At 31.1% G+C, this 20,092-nt stretch overlaps 1 protein-coding gene and 1 long non-coding RNA gene across 2 annotated transcripts in view; one reads left to right on the top strand and one right to left on the bottom strand.

The window, feature by feature from the left end:
• The window catches only part of LOC111084952, a 64,458-nt gene extending 50,268 nt beyond the window's left edge, over window positions 1-14,190 (bottom strand). Inside the window, exon 1 of the long non-coding RNA XR_002609828.1 lies at window positions 13,877-14,190. This is a non-coding gene — a long non-coding RNA (uncharacterized LOC111084952). The remainder of the gene's footprint in view (window positions 1-13,876) is intronic.
• A 257-nt stretch (window positions 14,191-14,447) lies between these two features.
• Window positions 14,448-20,092, top strand: part of LOC106478134 (homeotic protein ultrabithorax-like) — an 86,840-nt gene continuing 81,195 nt past the window's right edge. The window contains exon 1 of the transcript XR_002609827.1: window positions 14,448-14,520. The gene's annotated coding sequence lies outside the window, so the exon portion shown is untranslated. The remainder of the gene's footprint in view (window positions 14,521-20,092) is intronic.

Raw genomic sequence — 20,092 nt, 5'->3', positions numbered from 1 at the left:
CCAAATAATTCTGAAAGCCAAACCAATTTTCACGCTTGGTTAATAGGGCTTAAATTTAATTAATTTTTTGTTTTATCTTGTTGTATTATAGAATTTTGTAATTGTTGATGTTTGAGTTCCTACATAAAGATCTTAGACTAAACGCTATTTGATTATACAGAGTATTATCTGTTTGATGACGTAATGAAAAAACAATCGCTGATCATATCTGATTTGTTTTAAACATCCACTGGATAGAACCTTACTGATGCTTAGAAACAATAAAAATTAGAATATCTACATAGGCTCATTCAGCTATCTTCTTAACTGTGTTAACAAAACAAGTGCTTACTTCCATGGAAATATGTATTTAACTGTTTTATAACATTATACATAATATACCAAATACAGTAATTTTTTAGTGTATACAGTGACAACAGAGGTAGGTTTTTATTTACTACTAGCTATTTTAAATACGTTAGCTTTAATGAATTTCAACTTAACATCTAAAAGGCATGATTTATTTTATCTACATAGATACACTTTTTCTGTAGTTTTCAAGAAGTGTTATATATATCTTAGAATTCTTATTATACATATCTTAGAATTCTTATAGATCGTTAAGCACAATATCTATTTCTTATTAAAACTGAACTAATATTGCATACTATATCTCTGCCTGTTCGTCTTGAAAAATGTTTCCGGATTATTCAGTCATGTAAACAGTCCCTAATTTTATTGTTTCAGTGCATGCATTTTATGGTATTTTTCTTAATGACAAGCTAGAAACCGGGTTTCGATACCCGTGGTGGGCAGAGCACAGATAGCCCGTGTGTAGCTTTGTGCATAATTAAAAATAAACAAACAAACAAACAAAACAAACAAACTTAATGACAAGTAAATATATTTGTATTTGTGTACTTTGGTACTAAACTTAACATTGTTGTAGAGTACATACATAATAGTAACATAAACGGTTAAATAATAATAGGCGACGTTAAAGTTTGAAAATGGCTAAATAATGATAGGCGACGTTAAAGTTTGAAAACGGTTAAATAATAATAGGCGACGTTAAAGTTTGAAAATGGCTAAATAATGATAGGCGACGTTAAAGTTTGAAAACGGTTAAATAATGATCGGTGACGTTAAAGTTTGAAAACGGTTAAATAATAATAGGCGACGTTAAAGTTTGAAAACGGTTAAATAATAATCGGTGACGTTAAAGTTTGAAAACGGTTAAATAGTAATAGGCGACGTTAAAGTTTGAAAACGGTTAAATATACTGCTTTACCGTCTCTGGTACCTTATGGTTATATGTAATGTCAGATGTCCAATGTAACTTTAAATGTCAGATGTGCAAAGCAAATTTTTGGGACATCTTAAAAGGTTTGAAGAAACGGTCGGTTTAAATGTATCTTTTTTTAATTTCTACAATTCAACATCTCAAAAGCTTATTGAGTATGTTTCCAAGTCACTGGAACCTTATATAGGTAAAGAAAAAAAAAGTTCAGTTTTTGTATACTAAACCAGAAAGATTTGCTTATAACCAAAATCTACTAATATAATCATTAATAACCTAAACCTGAAATATTTACTACTATCCAGAGTCTTCCCATACACTCATGGATAAGCTAAACCCGAAGGATTTAATTATACTAAGAAATTAGTAAGCTAAAGTAGAATATAATCAGAATGTAATCCAATAATCAGAATATTTTAGGAATTTCGAGCTTATAGAAAATGTTATGTCAAGACTCTAAAGAAATGATTTTGTGTGCTAGTCAAATCAGTATGTGTATATATTATTCAACCAGGCACCAGTATCTCTTTTACATCCACCAAAATTTCTGTTTTTTATTCCCTAAATTCTGTACAAACACTATTTTAAAATGTGTTATTTAGTTAGTTACATTGTATCGGGCAAAAAATACATTCTCTTTAAATTCTTCCTCAGTTTCTCTATCCATAAGACATAAATTTGGTGAAAAATTATGTGTTTTTTAAATTATAATTTTTAAGTGATTAGAAAATTCATTAACGAAAATATGGTAAATTAATATTAGAACAAGATACCATTACTACTGAAATGTTTGCTGCTGACTTTGATCAAAAATCTAGTTACTACAAGTTCATGCAACTAGTTTCTGTGGGTCAAGAAATGTTTTTCTGGAATAATTTTCATTGTTAAAATTCTTTTACCAACCTCTGAGGATATAGGTGATACAGTAAATAATGCTCCTATCTTACTTATTTTGTCCTGACTTTAAAAATATCGTGATTTGGTATATATTTTTAACCAAAAAATTATTTCTTGACATGCTTGTTTGTGCTTCTACATCAAACGCTAAAACATATTTTTCCAAACAAAACGTTTTTTAAAGCTTCTCCGAAACATTGGCTGCATTTGATAGGAAGTTAGAAGCTTCTTTATTCTGGTTATATGAAGATGAGGAAATGATAATTTTGAAATAAATGACGAGCAGTTTATTACCATAGAAACAGGTGTATAACTCCGAAAAAAATCTAAAACGATTTAAGCCAAGTCACATGCCGTTTGTTAGAATATCTCTCGTATACAGAATAAGCCAATATTTATTTATGGAGGTATCTACATACGATGGCTATATCCATGTTATTTTTTATTTCACACAGTTTCAAAAATAAGTTGTTATATTAGGTGAGTTTACTTTATAAAACAAAATACGGCATGCCGTAAAGATAAAGTAATGTAATTTAGATCAAGAAATGTTTTTCTGGAATAATTTTCATTGTTCAAATTCTTTTACCAACCTCTGAGGATATAGTTGATACAGTAAATAAGGCTCCTATCTTATTTATTTTGTCCTAACTTTAAAAATATCGTGATTTGGTATATATGTTTAACCAAAAAATTATCCATTGACATGCTTGTTTGTTTGTTGTTAAGTGCATAGCTACGCAATGAGCTATCTGTGCTATGCTCATTGTATATTTATACGTTTTTTACTGTATACAGTTCGTCGCTATAAGAGCATAATCGTCATAAAATGCAAATATTTTCGCACTTCTGAATTTGTTGTGAATTTTACTATTTCTTTAGACATCTGACATTGAAAGTTACATTAGACATCTGATATTGAAAGTTACATTGAACATTACATTGGATATCTGACATTTAAAGTTACATTGGGCATCTGACATTTAAAATTACATTAAACATCTAATATTGAAAGTTACATTGGACATCTGACATTTAAAATTACATTGGACATTTGACATTGAAAGTTACAATGAACATCTGACATTGAAAGTTACATTAGACATCTGACATTTAAAATTACATTGAACATCTGACATTGAAAGTTACATTGGACATCTGATATTTAAAATTACATTGGACATCTAACATTGAAAGTTACATTGGACATCTGACATTGAAAGTTACTACTACAAATTTTCAGAGATTCTGATCAATATTTTATAACTAAAATACAATCTGAAAACAACCTCAAAATGTTTCATTCTTGAGCAAAGTTTTTAGGAGTATGGTTCATCAAAAAAGCAAACAAAAAATTCTGGTAAACAACGAGAAGATCTGGTATTAAACCGAAATGATAATTCCCTTGTGCTATAATTTCTCAAGATTTACTAAGGAAGAAGGTACAAAGTGTACAGTGGACGCTATATCCATAAAGGGAAATCGAACCTCGGATTTCAGCGTAATAAGATCGAAACTTTGGAATAAATAATGTGGCTTATATTAGAAGATGTTTCATAACATAGACGATGTGTTCTACTCGCACCGGTATTAAAGCGTTGAATAATTTTGTTGAACAATCTATCAAATTAAATTATTACGAGAAAAAAGTACAATTAACGACAACACTGTCTCTGCCAAATATATTACGTCCATACGAACAAGGTTGCATTTATTTAAGAATTTAAAAGCCGCACAGAATTAATTTGAGCTACATAAAAGGTGTCCGAATAAATATATATAAATAAATATTTTTAAAAAGAATAAAAGAACGCTTCATAAGAAGTATATTAACTTAAGAAAGAGGTAAGTATATTTTACAAGGAATTATCAAAGGGTTCTTTTAATTCAAAGCAATACTACGTGTAAATGCATTTAATAAGTATTATTTATCAAAGCAATATTTACGAAACAGACTCTGAACACGAAGGTCTAAATTATAATATTTTAAAACATTTTGATTTCAAACGAAGTTGCCCCCCAGTAGCACAGCGGTATGTCTCCGGACTTACAACGCTAGAAACCGGGTTTCGATACCCGTGGTGGGCAGAGCACAGATAGCCCTTGTGTAGCTTTGTGCATAATTAAACAAACAAACAAACGAAGTTCATGTTTGCCTCTCCATAATGAACGATCGGCACAAATTCTGCCATCGTTAAAAATAAGAAATGCGTAAATATTTTGAATAAGAGGGAAAATTTCACTCTGGATGTCAGAGAAGATGGGGAGAAATGTGCGCAAGTGTCGCATGTTTGTGGTTGATAACAATTCCCAGATGTTCCTAGCAAAGATACCGAGACCTCTGTAAAACCCTGTCGCGACATGCATGTTTTTATATAGCGTTTTCATGTTTTTACGAAGTATATTATATATATAAGAATATGTTCATGTATTACTGGTGTGTGTGTAGCCTTACGCGCTATGAAAAACAGCTGGTTAGATTTTTCTATATTAATTTCTTCGTGTTGTTGGTGGTGTGAAACCGTATAGTAACGCTGCTTAGCCTTACTAGTCATCATAGGTAACTAAGTAAACTTTATCCAATTATTTTGTGGTTGTATAGATACCGTAAGTTGTTATGTTTTACTTCTCTTCCGGCAGCTATCGTTTATCAAAACTCCATTTTCGGCTACAAAATTTGATATCACTGTTGTATGTAAGTTCCGTTGAAAACAACACGCACCACGTGGAAGGATTGTTTGTGGAGGCGTTGCCAGTTTCTTATTACACATAAAACCGCAGCAACAAGCACTAAAAAAAATCCACATTATTAAGTTAAAGCTAAAAGAAAGAAATGAATCACTAATCTACGTATTTTATGCGATGCTGTAAACATCCAAGGAGTACCAAGTGCTTGCTAGTGCCCCTGTAACCGAAGTTCGCAGCTGTAACAAATAAAACGTGGGGATGAAATTGCTTTAATAAACAGATTAGCCAGTCTACATTAAAAATACCGTTGGTGATAATAATTTCATACCAAAAACGAAACGTTTGGAAAGCAGGCGTTCCCGTGAAAATTTGGCTGCGTATTCTAAAAGTATTATTTCATTATTTTATGACTTGTATTTTATCATTTAAATTCTAATCCAATCTTAAATTCCTATGTACCTGCATAACTCAGATATGACAATCTAACTTTGTCATTTTGGTCCTACAATCAGCTATTTGCAGCACAAACGAGTACATATAGACTGGGTTAAATATACCAGTTATATGTTAGTGTTTTATCCTGAAAATATTAAGTTTTACTTATAACGTGTTTGTAAATTTGACTTTCTTGTGAGTTCTAAAGCTTATTCTGTGACTTCGGTGTATAAAAAACAAAGACCGCCAAAAACCTTGTGATTTTAATTAAAATACTGTTCGATTTACAGTTTACGTCCGTGTATATAACTTTCTTTCTTTACATATATTTGACAAGTTTGCATGCGTATTCTTCTCTAACGTTCGACTTGTATTTTCATCATTTAGATCTTTTCTCCCTTAAAAATTCATCTTATGGCAGCTATGTATAACTATAAAACCAGTTGGAGTGTTCCTTTTCATAAAATCAAATGTCAATAAAATGACTTCTGACAGAATTTAAAGGCGTCGCCATAATACACGATAACAATGCAAACAATTTTTTTCCATGATATAAATATTGTTGCAAAGCAGACAGGAATTCAAGCTGTTTTATTTACCAATGAGTTGTTATCGGGATATCAGAATAACGCCTTGAATGTTGTGAATGTTCAAGACAATGTTGAGCCACTCTTTAACTCGATAAAACGTGTTTAAAGGATTAAAAGTAATCAACTAAAAAACCGCTATGATCATGGGCGTTCGCAGGGGTGGGGGGGGGCACTTGTCTCACCTGGAAAATGAGAAAGATAATTATTTATTTATTTATTGAGCATATGTATATGAGCTTTTTTTTTTTATTAAATTCACAATTTTACAATATTTTCCCCTCTAGAAAACTTTGCTCTCCCACACTGGAAAAATTTCTGCGGACACCCATGACTATGATACGATAAAATCAAAGACAAAAAAAAGTTGAAAACTTATACCGTGAAAAATGGCGAATGTTAAATAGATGTTTTCATGTTCACAACATTTCGGGCTGGAATGCCCTTTCTCTGGTGATTTTCAACATGTTCAACATTTAAAATCACCAAAGATAGGTCGTCCCAGCTTGAAACGTTGTGAACAGTAAAACATCTATCGTTAGCCATTTTTCGGGGTATAAGTTTTCCATCTTTTTTGTTTTCAAGTCATGAAAGTGTCGGACTTTAATTATTTGTAATATGTTAATTTGTACAGAATTCAAATACTAGTTGTTGTTCTTAATTTCGTTAAATCGAATTTGTATGTTAATGCAGCTTCGAATTGACCTTTGTGGGTGTTCCAACCTAAAACTAAAAATAATCATTTTAACATTAATCGCAAGGTATTGTCACTTATGTTTCACTTTATTTAGCACTCTCAAAGTACATTAATTGCAATGTATTGTCACTTATGTTTCACTTTATTTAGCACTCTCAAAGTACATTAATCGCAATGTATTGTCACTTATGTTTCACTTTATTTAGCAATCTCAAAGTACATTAATCGCAATGTATTGTCAGTTATGTTTCACTTTATTTAGCACTCTCAAAGTACATTAATCGCAATGTATTGTCACTTATGTTTCACTTTATTAGCAATCTCAAAGTACATTAATCGCAATGTATTGTCAGTTATGTTTCACTTTATTTAGCAATCTCAAAGTACATTACTCGCAATTTATTGCAAGTTATGTTTCACTTTATTTAGCAATCTCAATGTACATTAATCGCAATGTTTTGTTAGTTATGTTTCATTTTACTTAGAAATCTCAAAGTACATTACTCGCAATGTTTTGTCACTTATGTTTCACTTTATTTAGCAATCTCAAATTACATTAATCGCAATGTATTGTCAGTTATGTTTCACTTTATTTAGCAATCTCAATGCACATTACTCGCAATATATTGCCAGTTATGTTTCACTTTATTTAGCAATCTCAAAGTTATGAATTTAAATCGCCAAAATTTACGTTTTCTGAGAATACAGCAGAATTTTGTTTCAAGGTAAGTAGGATTTTAAGTCAACTGATGACAACAGAGTAGTAATTACAGTTAACAAAGTTGGAAATCAAAATAAGAACACTGTGTCTGCAATACATGCAAACGTCATGGTGTTCTTAGTTTTAAACTCCGTATTTCGTACGGCAGAAAGGCCTACAGCCAATACTTTCTTGAAATCATCACAAAAAACTTCTCACAATTATTAGATAGAAATATCTAAACTTGATATACACAATTAACTAACATATTTTCTGAACAATGGAGGGAAATAGAAAAACTGGCTAAACAGAAACAACTTTATATTCTCAGTACCAGTTGCCAGTAATGCTTTTTTGTTGTTGTTGTTAACATAGCTAATCTTATCACGACTACTACGACATCTGACGGGCTTACTTTTGACTCTCTTTATATATTTGTTTCAAGATGAGAAATAAAGATAAAGATAAATGATTGAATGACTCTTTACGTAAAATTGCTTCAATCTATTTGATAAATATTTCGCTAACTTCTTTTTTCAAGTTTTCTCTTCTTTCTATTTTCTTTATAGCTTTATGTAGTATATTTCTCTCGCCTGTTTCTATTGCATTAACTCAATTCACTTTGTCGTATGTTCTTCGTTCTGATTTGTTACTATTAATATACATGCTCCCAGCTATTCCTTATATGGGTAGGTAGAACCATAATAAACCTAGATTTAAGCTTTAAAGCCAGGATGTTTTTTTAGTGTTCATCAGTCTTCTGGTAAATATCAGTCATTCACCATTTATCGCGTTTCGGAATTTAACCCACATTCACATATCAAATCAAACACATGAAAGAGAAAGCATCAACAATCATAATTCTGCTGATTGCATTTTTATCTTACAGCATTTATATATTCGTTGAAATTTGAGAATCGGTAAAAATGTATGATCTACAGGTCTATAATAATTCACGCTGTATAATCACTAACGCAATGTGCTTCTTATATATATATTACATGTAGCTATTATCAGGGAACTGCTTATCTTTATAAATATATACATATATATATATAGTTATTAAAAAAGTATTCTTCGATATACTTGTAGCTATTATCAGGGAACTGCTTATCTTTATAAATATATATATATAGTTATCAATGAAATGTTCATCTTCGTGTACATATGATTATCGATGAAATGTGTACCTAAATATATATGTATGTACATACGGTTACGAATGAAGGGTATATTTTAAATATATATGCATATACATACGGTTACGTATGAAGGGTATATTTTAAATATATATGTATATACATACGGTTACGAATGAAGGGTATATTTTAAATATATATGCATATACATACGGCTACGAATGAAGGGTATATTTTGAATATATATGTATATACATACGGTTACGAATGAAGGGTATATTTTAAATATATATGCATATACATACGGCTACGAATGAAGGGTATATTTTTTTGGCGAGTTATAACATGGGTAGTTTTCTATACGCAATGTTCTTCTGTGGTTTATAACATAAATCTGTCCTAGTATTTACGATTTTAGTTATCAATAAAGTTTTGTTATAGCCTGTGTAACTTTAATCATCAGTTAATAATGCTATTTATTCTCTTGTTATTAAGTGTCCAGCTGTGAAGAAACGTTATATCATTATCAACGTCCGCATATGTAAGCATAAACAAAATAAGTCACAATATTCTAGAATATTTCGGTATTTTAACCTTAGCAAGTAGTTAACAAAGTTATGCACTTGGTAAAAATGCATGTTAGTCAATAAATCTGTTTTCTAGCGTTTATTTACTTTGTGTAATTAATTCATTTACAAACGTTCTGTTTTACCAACTTTCCAACCTATGTCGATTTGTAGAATATGTCTTTAGAATGAATGTTATTTTTGAAGTTTTTTTAATATATCGATGAAATTTACAAATTCTAATCAATTGAAGAACATTTGTTATACTGAACAACACCACAAACTGTAGCTGTCCTTTTCTCGCGCGACTGTATCGGAGTATGCTACAGAAATTCCCGAATATTACGGCTTTACTAACGAATATAATAACATGGTAATGTAAAACGTTATAATTTGAACGAAAACATCTTAGAAATAATTTCAAAGGTTGGAACATTTTACTAGTAAATTGGTGCGTTAAAGAATTATAAAATCCTCTGACAAAAAAAAAAAAACAGTTTCAGTACCGAACGAAATCAGAAGGCTTTAAGAGTTTGATACTTAAATGATTTAGAACAACTCTCTAATAACTAAAAACACAGTTAACGGGAAACAACTCTCTTATAACTAAAAACACGGTTAACGGGAAATAGCTCTCTTATAACTAAAAACACAGTTAATGGAAACAACTCTCTTATAACTAAAAACACAGTTAACGGGAAACAGCTCTCTTATAACTAAAAACACGGTTAACGGGAAATAGCTCTCTTATAACCAAAAACACAGTTAATGGAAAACGCTCTCTTATAACTAAAAACACAGTTAATGGAAAACAACTCTCTTATAACTAATAACACAGTTAACGGGAAACAGCTCTCTTATAACTAAAAACACGGTTAACGGGAAATAGCTCTCTTATAACCAAAAACACAGTTAATGGAAAACAACTCACCTATAACTAAAAACACAGTTAATGGAAAACAACTCACCTATAACTAAAAACACAGTTAATGGAAAACAACTCACCTATAACTAAAAACAGCTCACAGTTTCTTCACTGGAGTAGGAGTTGAGTAACATATTTCTTTCCTTTTCTTCAAAATTTCTTTGATTTGTAACCAATAATTTAACTTTCTTCCTATTCTCAGTATGGTAAAGAAAATACTAAAATATTTTTATCATAATTATTTATTATCATAAGTAATATATATTGTTAACTCTCTCTCTAATAAGATAACTGAAGCTGCACGACACAGTCATGTATTTCATAATACAAATTTTGTGTACCAACTTTGCTTATTCTACACTTTTCCAACGAACAATAACAATGAGTGCTAGATAGGTCCGTGACCTAGAGTTTGACCACTTTCAAACTATGCGCTAATGCAGGTTGTTAGTCTACATCCTAATTACTATATTATGGTTATATACAGTATTTGGTTCCCAAGTTTCTAACAGCTATTGACTACGCGCGCTTTTTTTTAAATTGAGATTTCTTACAAAGTTAATAGTTGATCACTACCTTAAACCTCTAATTTTGTTAGTATTCTAGGATGATTATCATTCCTTTATGTTTGACTGATTTAGTAATAAACTCCCAATCAATAATCAAATGCAAATCAGTAACTCTAAAAATCGTGCGTTGTTACGTAGGTGATCGCGAAATGTATTAATACATATGAAATGTTGGTATTATCTCTCCTGTAGATAATTGCTAAAAAATTATAACACCAAATGTACAACGCAGCATCGCAAAAATAGGTTTTTAATAATTTTGTTTAAAAGAAAGTGTTTCTTCTCAAAGAAAAAAGAAAGTTAGTATTGATACGATTACGTTTTACCGTATTTTGTTTCAATGGTTTTCTCCTGTTGCTGTCCTAACGAATAACCAATGGAAACTGACTTTCAGAATGAGTTTTCGCATCTCATAAGTCGAAATATGCACTAGAAATTTAACAATAGTTACGTTATTGCTATAAAATAAGAAATACGTGAAACATAAACCAACAAATAGTGTACTACAAACTTCCGTAAGTCTTTTACTAAACATATGTGTAAGCAATAAAAGTTTTCTTTCTACTTATTTTAGTGTATTAATTTATAGACAAACTGTGGCTTAACATATATATATATATTCTTGTTTGGACTTACACAATATTTATAACTCTTGAAAACAAGAAAGAAAATATTTCACGCAGCTGAAAACATGGCGTCTCCTCACATCCGCAAAGCATGAATTCAGCATTACATGCAGTTTTACTTATGACCACGGAATATCCCAATAAATATGAAACGTTGGAACAATTAATAGTAAAATTATAGCTTCAAGTGCTATGCAACGTTGAGATATTCACGTAGAAGTTTGTCTTTCCGTGATTTGTTAAGGGATACTTACAAGGGTAAGAAATTTAGAGCTTGAATAGGAAGATGTATACAAATATAACATGAAACAAAATACGTTAAAACGTAATTATAAAATTCATAAGTTCCCGTCTAGCGCGCTAATACAAAACTTCTGTATCTCTACACTAATACAAAACCTCTGTGTTTCTCTTTCCTCTAACCTTCAAACTTCTTGGTCTTTAACATCAAATAATCTTATCGTACAAACTCATTACACATCTTTCTTGTTAGTATTTTATATGTTATAACTCTAACTTCATGTTTCCATACAGAAAAAATGTTTGCTTTTCCACAACTTGTTCTTGTTGTTACTGTTTTACCGAAAAGCTACATAAAGGGCTCTGTGTACTTTGTCCTCCGCAAAGAATCGAACCCCGTGTTTTAGTGTTGTAAGTTCACAAATTTACAACTGACTCACTGGGGACATATTGTTCTTGTAAATTAAACAATCCCGGAGATTCTCAAACAGAATTTGTCTATCAAAGGCCCAATACAAAACAATCCCGGAGATTCTCAAACAGAATTTGTCTATCAAAGGCCCAATACAAAACAATCCCGGAGATTCTCAAACAGAATTTGTCTATCAAAAATCCAATACAAAACAATCCCCGAGATTCTCAAACAGAATTTGTCTATCAAAAACCCAATACAAAACAATCCCGGAGATTCTCAAACAGAATTTGTCTATCAAAGGCCCAGTTCAAAGTATGAAATTAATGCTCTAACTCTTAAATATCTGTATCCCTTCCAGAAACCGGCTTTCAGCTTCTTGTGTAGAGTTTACGCATATCTTTACTGACGTAGATGATTGCGTTAAATTAGGCCTTATGTATTATTTTATTATATCATCTATATCATAGTAGTTTTATACCAGTAACGATGAAAGGAAAGTGAACTTTTTCCTGGTGTCATTATTTTTCATTTGGAAAGTATTATTATTAACACATCATGTTATTTATGAGAATGAAATTATCCTACAAACACAATCACATCGTTATTTCTTGGGCGTTTCGACAATTCCACCCGTTTTCTCAAGAAACAGAAAAGTGACCGGAGATATAAACGTGTAATATATATCTTAAATCTGATTAAAAACACGATGAACAGGTTTAAAAGGCATCAAAGTTCGAAATGGAGAACGTGCTACTCGAAAATTATCGCAACATAATTAAGGAAATGTGTCAATTCTATGAATAATGAGAGAAATGCCAAATACACATAGATATGTAACAAAAGTGCGAAAAAATACATAGTAGCTTAAAATAGATCGATGCGTTTAAATATGGCAAAGTATTTCCAAATTGATTTATCAGAGGTAAAGGAAAGTTTTCATTTTGAATCTTAATATAATGTAACAGCAAGACACACACACACAAATATGTAAACATTGCATATTTCAGTAACATACTACCGGTAAGTGTTCTTTAATGGTCGGCCTGTTTTACCAGTAATAACTACAATTCAGTTTATATAATATGATTTCATTGAAACGTTCTCTTTGTATATCTACAACGCAGGCTAAAACAAAAGAAACTCTGCAGTTATGCAAAAGATACGATTCTCATATGCGATGAAACGTTATTTGGGCCATTTATAAACTATAATTTTGCTCCAAACTTACACTCCTAAAACATTTACAACCTTGTAAGAATTATTAACCAAAACGACTAATTTCGGTAACATTGTTACCATCATCAGAGATGTATACCGAAACTAGCTGGCTGTAACTAATAATACAGATTTTACATTTCATTGTGCCAAAAAACGTTGGAATTTGTGTTTTTTTTACTCTCAGTATATAAGCACAATGTGCGCGAAAAGAAACAACAAAACGACTAAAATAACGTTAATGACTTTTCAGGCGGTTGTGAACATAAAGAGACGTGTAAAGTTGAAAGGCCTACATGAGGAATTGTATCTAAGAATGTCACTTGTAACAATAAAAAAAAAGATAGAAAAAAATTCTCTTTTCAACTTATCTTCGAGTGTGTTTGGAACATGTTTTTGGCTTTGTTTGTAATGCAAGAAAGTGGTAGAATTTCATGTTATTGAACAGTCTTAAAACTTTCAGAAAGTACCATAACCAGATCAACACGCTCGTCTTCTGAGTTTTTACTTTTTTATAGCAGGATTAGCAATACGATTTTTCAAGAAATGCAAATTGCGTTAGGCAGTAATCACATCGTGAAAACGCTTTCAATTTTGCTCATCAGGTTATGAGCAGAACACATTTGCCAAATGTGAAATATATATGTATATATGACCTTTTTAAGGTTCGTTTCATTATTAACCATCTAAGAAGATGGCAGATAAACAGTTGCTCAATCTGCCAATTCTCATTGTATAAAAACTTCTCTATAAGCTGCCCTGGTGAAACAAAAAACAAGAATTACCTCCACACGTGTAAAGCATTTAAAATAATCAAAACGCTTCAAAATTTATGGTGAAGTAATGGATAGCATGACTATACGTTAATAAAGTCTCAAATTCAAAATGAAATATTTACCTCAGATATGGATGCTATTTTGCAAATCGGTCAGTAATCGATGGCAAGGGGTGTTACTCGAAGCTCCTACGTCACAATGTAGCCGCAGTATTACGAAAAACAAAATGGCGGAAGAAGATGCATTTACTTTTCTAACAAAGGGAACATTTTTTCGTGCTTGGAATATGTTAATCTCCAAAATTCAGCACAGGATAATCGAAATTCTTTTATACGAACCCATTCTAATTACCTCATTAATTTTGGTGATAAAGAAATTATAGGACCAACAAGAATTTAAATTTTCATAAGTGTCATGACGAAGTTGAGTTCATCATTAAAACGGAAGAACCAGGTAACCATCCCAGTCTGAGAAAACTACCAATGTGGTTGGTGGCGCTGTCATTACCGCGACTACTTTAAATCTGAGTGATGGCAGAGTATCCAATCCGAATGGAGGGAGGTTCCACAAGTAACAACAACAACTTTATGATCAAATAAACGAAGTGAACGAAGTTTTCATTTGATGAAATGCCGAGTCTACTATTCAATGATTTTATTTGAAGGTTCTAGAAGCGACTTCTTTCTCATTCATCAGGGTTTCCACAGAAGAAGAGAACATCGACTTTTTAGCGAAGAAGATTCTAAAATGAATTTCATATTTACAGGTGAGTGCCGCACAGTTAGAAGAAGAAAAAACTCCCATCACCGTGTTCAAATGGCTAATGGTAAAATTTAGACGAAAACAATTATGTGATTAGATAAAGTAATTTAAACTAACCCTTCACTCGAAACTTCTACATAGCCATCTATAATAATTTCAATTTTGATGACCAATGCTTTCCAGAGGGCATAATTTTTTGAGTTATCCGAAGCTGCCATTTTTGTAGTTTAATTATAAGGAACGGGTACACATGTACTTTTCCCAATTGTTTGTCTGTTATAAGGTAGAACAATTTGGTAAATTAAGTATTATAGTATTTCATATGCAGCCGATACGCTCAACAAGATTTTATCTAAGTGATGATGGAGCAATAATTATAGAACTAAATATATTCAAATATTATTTTACGAATCTTTGTTGATTCACAAAATAAAAGAGTGGACATAGAACCCCAGACCAGATTGTCGTGAAAACTAATAGTAACCAGTTTGTGATATAAATATAAGATTGAAAATACTGACTAAAAGGGGTAAAGCAATCTCCATTTCTGATAGTATTCCTTGTTTCTTCTTTATATAAAACATTGCCTACAAAACAAACAGAAAAATAGATTAGTGTGTAATAGCATGAAACACAAACCTTTCTTTCAAAGTTAGATGAAGTTAACTAGCTCGTATACCCAGTTATTGTATTAAGTCGCACTGATGTGCTAATATGGTATCTTTTAGTTCAATACCTTATGATAATTAATAAGAAAAGAATCCTTATTTTGGCACACGTCACAGATAAGGTATTTAAAATGAGAGAGAGAGACATATTTCATGCTACTAACGTATGTCTGTTTGTTGTCTTGTCAATAAAAGGGTTAAAATCTAAAGCTAACTGAGTCCGGTCAAATTGATGAAAATGACTACACAGTTTATTCTTCTAAAAACTCATCTTTAGAAACACTTTATGAAAGGAAGGAAAATCGAATTCTATTGAAGCTCTATTTTACGGCATTTAGTATTTACTTAAAGATTATCGTTTCGGATGTTATACATATATAGAATCCCAATCACAGTATCCAAATTTAAACACATATTTACGTAACTATACATGTTTTGAATTCGCTTGAAAATCTCATTAGTTTACATAAGAGCATACCTCTCCCCGATGGACATTTGACCAGCCGGCCACTGCTTGACATTTGCTCCTTCAAAAATTCAACTGGCATTTCTAAGAGCCGCCTTTACCATTACTTTACAAAACATGAACTAATAGCAAATATTAGGCCTAACTGTGAAATTTCACCTGAAGAAAGACGCCTTTTATAATTTATAATTTCAAGTTGACGCGAGCACTCCCAAAATCAAATACTGCTCTCACCAATACAACACCGTAACGTGCTGTCATGACGATAACAATTTCTCGTTTATATTGTTAAATAGAAAGCGTGCAAATAGTTGGTTGCTCTCTTGTAACTAATTCTGAGCTTTTAAATTATGCTCTGTCTAGGAAACCTTATATTTAAATTACTTACAATAACTTCATAAAAAGGCTGTATGAATCTGGATGTATTGGAATATATTAGAAAATGTCAAGCAACAGAATCAGAAAATAAGGTGTAATTACCACAACTACATTAATATATACATATTCTGCTGAGCCGATTGTAACCCCACATAAAATGTTTCTAAATTTGCTATGTTCATTTTCTTAAGTTTCTTTGTTTTTAAGTCCAAAGATACACAGTAGCATTTATTTGCGTTATAAGTCCTCAAGTTTGCCGCCTGGGGACTGTTTCGTTAAAAGAAGATAATCTGTCAGATCTCAAATTTTAGGCCATATCAAATGGGATGTTTTTTTCTGTAAAATAATTTTACTCTTTACTGAAAACCGAAACAAGTACCCAAATAACATTTCAGTGAAGATGAGTTTTGAATTATGTGCAATAACAAACTTTGGTTAGAAGAAGAGAAGCTAAAGTTTCAAAAAACAGAAAGGTGAAATGACTTAGAAACGTTATGTCATTCTTTTTTGTGCTGAATAGATCTGAAAGATACTAAATATATCTTTCTCAAATATAATCATTACAAAGACAAACCCAAATCCTGCTGTTTCTGAATAATATCCTTTTCACCATCTTCCTCGTGAAATCTTCAAACGTTCTTGTTCTGAAAATATAATAAATCGGCCCATTAACAAACCAATCACAACATACCTTATTCTCTGCTCTTCACATACATTCCATTTTAACACAATACACATAAATTTAATATTTCCAGCTTTTCCATAGTACGATTCATATTTAGATTAATGATGAACTAGAAGTCGTTTAGTATTTTTCAGTCTAGTGAGGTTTAGTCTCATGGAAACACCATGAACATCACGACATTACTCGTTAAGAAGTTGTGTTTCCTAAGTTTGATTTTTCCTTACAACTGAGGGTTCACAGCACGAATTCAATTTGTTTTGCCTAATGAATTACGTACGGTGGAATGTCATCTTGATAATCGTTAGATATATGTTGTAAAAAACAAAACAATTGTAAAGTGTATACAATATTTGGTTATTTTATTCAAGAGAACAAATTTGAAGCTTAGTGTTAGATATAAGCTGTCAATATACATGTGTAGCTTTTTCTGTTTTAGTCTATTTCATTTATAATCTAATATATATTTATATTTTCATTCATGAGAGATATGAAGAGAATATATTGTTGAACATGATGTTTTGATTGGGTACAATTACCAGTAGAAAGGAATACCAACAATGTTTACTGGTGTGAACGTTCTGAAGAACGATTAGTTTATGTTGAAGCTAACAAATGTACGATATGAATATGGATGTATTGGTATTTGTTAGAAAATATCAGAAAAAAGGTATAATCATCCAAACAAAAGGATGGTTATTAAAGGGATTGTGACAGTAACACTATCGATTTTTCGTAATACCTTGTTAATTCAATCAGTACAAGTTGTGCTTTTTTTATCTGTCCTATACTCTAAAAGAAACTGTTTAGGAACCTTGAACAATACTAAGCAATTGGGGTTAGTACAACTGACATTGGTAGTAAAATACTGTCCGGTGGATTTACCGTACAAAAGCTTAGAAACGTGGTAGGCTTATTTTTAATACATTAGGCCTAATGATATATTGGTTTATATCGTCGGTTTCAATCATTCTTCCGACTAAATCTTTTCTCAGCATTAAGAAAATCTACTTAATTCCCCTGGTGATTAGAAGATATTCTTGAAAATAAAGAGAATAACTGTCATTTACTCTGACATTTTGAAATCATATGTGTTATTAGGTTTACGGAAAAGCTATCTATCTAAAGGTATTATGAATTCTATTCGAAAACGTGTTTATCATGTTAAACATGTTTCGGTATCGACAAGCGTTATTCTCATGATGAGCTTAAATCAAAATACTCTACTCTTTAACAACATTTCAACATGATAAGCATCTTCTTTTATTACTTTCATTTGATATATAACTTGTTTTATTTAACAACATTTTAAAACGTTTTATTATATTTTACGGTACACATAGCGTTAAAAACACCCACCCACCTTCAAAAGAGAACGTCTGACACATACTTTGCCTTATTTCGATATGTGGCGTAAAAAATAGACCCCCCCCCCCAAAAAAGGGAAAGTCTGACACATTCTTTGTTTTATTTCAACTTCGACTATTCAGTTATAAAAATTCGAACTAGTTTTTATGAAAACGGGTGTTTTTAATAATTTAGGGCTCGTATAATATAATTTCTGAGTATAGGACGTTTCATTACAAACTATAAATAAAGCTTGTTATTATTATTTGTTTTTAGTGAAATGTTTTGTTTCTAATTGCTCTTTATCGTGTAACTTTATATAGAAACATGTAGATTAACAACAGATGTTAAAAACTGAATAATGTATTACTTAAGTTTGTTCGTAAATAAGCACAAAGCTACACAAAGGGTTCTGCCCATCACGGGTATCGAAATCCGGCTTTTAACGTTGTAAGTCCGCAGACATACCGCTGTGTCACTGGGGGTATTTATTACTTAAACTCTAGTATTTAAATAATTATGTAAAGTATGTATGCGTTGAGGTAAATATACATCTAATAAACCGAAATTAATATTCCTGTTTATTCTAATTTATATATCTTCACAAACATTTCTAATATTGAAGAGTTCAATATTATATTTCAGTATTTTAGTATTTAGATGCGAAGGCATTCTGATGAAAATTTTAAAATGTCCTATTATGTATTACAGTATATCTGTGTGTGTGTGGTGTTAAAGCCCCCCAATGGCCCAGTGGCACAGCGGTATGTCTGCGGATTTAGAAGGCTAGAAACCGGGTTTCGATACCCCGTGGTGGGCAGAGCACAGATAGCCCATTGTGTAGCTTTGTGCTTGATTACACACAAATAAAGTGGTGTTAAAAACACATCCCTTGTCTTATTTGGAATACATAACAAAAGCATGTGCACAGGAAGTCTTTCCAAGGGTTTACATTTAATATGCTACATTTTGGGAAGCCTTGATAGGGGTTTCAAAAGCGTTCATGTGACGAGTAGAATATTTGAGGCGCCAAGAGCATAACATTGTAGTTTAAGTTAAGCTATTTCAGCTTATTTATATGTGTAATTTACGTATTACTTACTGAGCTTTAAAATTTTATTACTATTTGTAAATTGACAAGTTGGCTGTGAGATATACTTGTTGATATGTTAAATGTATTTGTAATATCTCCTTCATTTCATTAAATCACCTTTTGGATACATAAATTGCCACGTAGAAAAATAAACGTGTAATTTAATGAAACGAAATGTACATTTATAAACTGCCATGCATATTTAATAGAAGATTATTTCTCAACCAACTTGTCAACTTACAATTAGTACTAACACTCACAAGTTTTATAATTTTCCTGAGTAACAGAGATGAAGGGACCACGAAGCATGCAATACACACAATTTAATTAAAATTTCAAAGTGTAAAAACACCGACCTTATTGTCCATTATTTTAAATCAACTCTGGTTTATATATTGTATTCAAATGTTTGTAATGCCATAAATAAGTTTATTAAAAGACTACTATCAAGTTAGAGGCATTGCAATATTGGTAACAATACAAAACAAACATTTTTGAAATAAATTTAAGTTGAGCGAGTTTATAGTTGAATATGTTCGGTTATAGAAAAATATTTTAAATAACTCGACAGAATATTTTCATATCTTGTCTTACGGTTCTAAATATATATATATAAAGTTAAAAGAAATATACACTCCATGTAGTTACTACACAACAATAACTTTACATGTTTATTAAAAGAAATGTAATTCTTACACAACAATAACCTTACATGTTTATTAAAACAATACACAACAATAACCTTAAATTTTTATTAAGAGAAATGTAATTACTACACAACAATAACCTTACATGTTTATCAAAAGAAATGTAATTACTACACAACAATAACCTTACATGTTTATCAAAAGAAATGTAATTACTACACAACAATAACCTTACATGTTTATCAAAAGAAATGTAATTACTACAAGTCGTGGAGGCAAGGCACACAGGGATAGG

The sequence above is a fragment of the Limulus polyphemus genome, unplaced genomic scaffold (genome assembly GCF_000517525.1).
Source record: "Limulus polyphemus unplaced genomic scaffold, Limulus_polyphemus-2.1.2 Scaffold183, whole genome shotgun sequence".
In the NCBI taxonomy this organism is placed as follows: Eukaryota; Metazoa; Arthropoda; class Merostomata; order Xiphosura; family Limulidae; genus Limulus; species Limulus polyphemus.
This window is presented reverse-complemented; position numbering and strand designations above follow the sequence as displayed.